The sequence below is a fragment of the Capsicum annuum genome, chromosome 4 (assembly GCF_002878395.1).
Source record: "Capsicum annuum cultivar UCD-10X-F1 chromosome 4, UCD10Xv1.1, whole genome shotgun sequence".
In the NCBI taxonomy this organism is placed as follows: Eukaryota; Viridiplantae; Streptophyta; class Magnoliopsida; order Solanales; family Solanaceae; genus Capsicum; species Capsicum annuum.
In genome coordinates this window covers 153,306,604-153,310,061 of record NC_061114.1, presented here as the reverse complement: position 1 = coordinate 153,310,061, position 3,458 = coordinate 153,306,604, and positions in this window count along the sequence as shown.

Genomic DNA, 3,458 nt, shown 5'->3' with positions numbered 1-3,458 from the left:
ATTATGGATGTCATATTATTAAGAACTCAAGAGATGATGAGTTCAATAATTGATTGCTATAATAAAAGGGATTTGGGACTATTTTGTGGACTGTTTTGTATGTAAATATTATGGGCTGCCAGGTTGTAGTTGGATAAAGGTGTGATGAGTGTGTAATTAATTATAGAAGAAAGAAGTGGTGATACACCACCGAACTAATATCTACTGCCCAATCTATTTTTTGTATTGTTTGGAATGTTTAATGAAGTCGAGGTGGTTTTGGTGAACCTTATAAGAACCTATATGGTATGTGGGTGTAATTGGAGGAAAAAAGGGTTAAAATAACACTCTTGTTTGATAGATTAATAGTTGTTGCCCAGTTACTATTTTGGGTGAAATTAAGTATCTCAAATGTGTTGATTGGTTACTAATACTAGTTTACCATATACTCTATTGTAGATAAGTAATATAAAAGGTGGGAAGCCAGGTCAGGTTAGTTTCGGAGTCAAATAACCAGGTATGTAAGGCATACTCTATTTCATACTCTTTGACATGAAATCGTACAATTGTTCCATCAAGCAAGTTTTCGAGGTTATCCTATAACAAAGTGATACATAATGGAAGCACATTACACTCCATGTATCTGATGACCTTTTTATCACTCTCTAATGCATTAGAACACCTCAATACGTGCTTATTATTAAATCTGCACATCAATCTTTACTAGAAAATTTTAGGAGTTCTCCGGTTGTTCAAATAAGAACCATGTGTTATTTCAGCTCCTAAACACTTTATTTGTGTGCCAACAGATCCCTACCTCATTGTTGTTGCATTAAGTGTCTATTTATATGTCTCTTAATCCTGTATTACGGGTTCAAGGTACCATAATGTGATGACCACCAAAGTAACAATCTCAAAGGCTAAATAAACTAAGTAATGCAAATCTGTAAAATGATGAGTGGCAGCTCAGGGGCATTTGCCTAGCATGGGCCGATCTCGACACCTTTATTTGTGGGTGGCAGCTTAGGGGCATAAGCCCAGCATGGGCCAATCCCAATCTTAATATGTAGGTGGCAGCTCACTGTAAGCCTAGCATGGGCCAATCCTAATTTATCTATTTACCACTGATCAACTGGTCATTTTCATTATATGGCTTACAAAGATTATGAAGTAAGAAGGTAAAATGAAGAAAATAATGTAATGTACATTATCCCACAAGTATTTATAAAGGTGGTTTACTAGTACTACTTATGCACTTGTATCAGATTTCTATTGAGCTTTTGTATCAAGTGTGTTGTTACTTTCTGCCTTACATATTCAGTACATATTTTTGTACTGACGTCCCTCACGGGGGACCTACATTTCATGCTGCTGGCATAAGCACTTCAGCTTATACAACTCACTAGTAGGAGCACAGGTTTTTCAGAGACTATTGGTGAGCTCCAGGTTGATTTGGGGCTTTCTGTGTCTGTTCCATATATCTTGGTATTGTACAGTAAGTCAAGAGTAGGGCCCGTTTGTCCCGATCCTAACTAAGTCTATGTATCTTTTATAGGCTTTGTAGACTAATGTAAAGTTATGGTAGTGTTTTGTCTTTAGATGTGGTGGCTCCAACTAATACAAGTCAAATGGCCACCTTAGCTTTTGAAGACATCCGACGAGGCCAACACAAGAAGAACCCAATTGTGTTCATATTAAGGTCATAGGATCACGTATGGGGGACCTATTTTAAGCCCACAATAGAAAATCCCGTGTATGGAAGATTGCTTGAAAGCTTGCCGTGATGAGATGCCCGAGAGGCCCAAGTGTTGAAAAATAATTGTGAAGACCAAAAAGACTCAAGCAAAGTTATATGTTGAAGTGTACCACATCATAACACTACATGATCACCCATTCATTAAGGGTGTAATGGTCTTTTTATGGTTTTTCTTTACACTCCATAGGAGCCCCTTTTCATTAAGGGTATTTTGGTCTTTAATGTAATAAGTATAAATAAAATCCTTAGGCTTATTTTTTATTAGACTTTGATGAAATTGGATATTATTCTTAGATTGTAGCTTTAGTCTTGTAGTTTTAGCTCTCAAACCCAAAATTGGTTCCTTGAATACATTTGAAGTTAGGGTTTCACTTGTATTGGAAAATTTGGCAAGAAAGGTGTGCTTGAGGAAGAGTGTTTCCTTTGAGTCACCTAAGAGAGTGGTTTGATCACATTGGTGATGTGTGTTTGGAGGTTTGATACACCTTCTATTGCTATTCATTGGTGGAAGTGAGGGTCTCTCTATCTATCTTTAATTTTATGCAATTATTCTTCTTCATCTCCTTCTAGTGTGTTGTTTTCTCTTTGTGAACTTGCAGATTTTTGTTCCTTTAGTGTCCATTTCATGTTTGATAGTCCTTTAGGCTATTATTTGGTATCAAAGCGTTGCTTAGGGTTGTTCCCACAACTCTAATCCTTGATTTTAGTGTTCTTATATGGAAAATCTCATCAAAAAAGTGTCAAAAATCAGAAAATACAAAAAAATAAGGTGTCTTGTGTTGTCTTGTGTTAGATCCAAATTTAGTATCTTAGATCTATAAATTTTTACTTTGTTTTGAAGGTCTCTTGTGTTAGATTCTTGTTCTCTAACACATAGGGATATGGAGTTTTGAAGCTTTTTGTGCTATACAAAGTCTTGGTGATTTAGGCTTGATTTGTGGCTGATTTTTGGTTGGTTTAAGTTTGTTTGACATAATGAACCTAGGGCTACAAAAAAAAATCAGATTTGGAGCTCATTTGCTAGGTGGTCAAACTTGGTCAACGCTTGAATATTCATCTTGTTCATCCATGATCTTCATAACTTAGTGAAGAAGAGTATTCAAGGCTCTTCTTTTATCCAAAAAAGGGAAAAAAGAGTGTGAAAAAGTTGTTTGTCCAAAAGCATATTCAAAGAATTTTCCATTCTTTCAAAACCAGGAGGGGACAAGAGGACAAACGACTTCACAAGTGCATTTATTAGGGGGGGACCAATTCATTTCTCATCCATTTTTAAGCTTGAAAGGACTTAAAACTTGAACATTTTCCCTCCCTAAACTGAATTCTCTTCTTTCCTAACGGTGTTTGGCCGAAAATAATTTTTAGAAAAATTGAAATTCCGAAGGGTGACAACCAACCACATAGTGTCACGTCATCACTTGTGCTCAACCAAAGTTTGACCCTAAAATTAGATTTTTCTAGTTTCTATTTGTTTATTTATTCTAGTTTCTTATAAGTCAATTCTATCCCTAATTAGTAAGCTAGTAATTACCTACTAGTTTGGTAATTAAATTAGAGTCCGTTGTTTCGCGTCTTCGATTTTTGTGTGCTTTTCTCGTTTTCAAGTCGTAGTATTTTGTTGGTTCAAGTTCGTGCATCACTTATTTTGAGTCGTTTCAAATGAAGATCTATTCCGATTCAAAGCTTCTCATCTCTCAAGTAACTTGCCAAGTATTGCCGGTTCTCC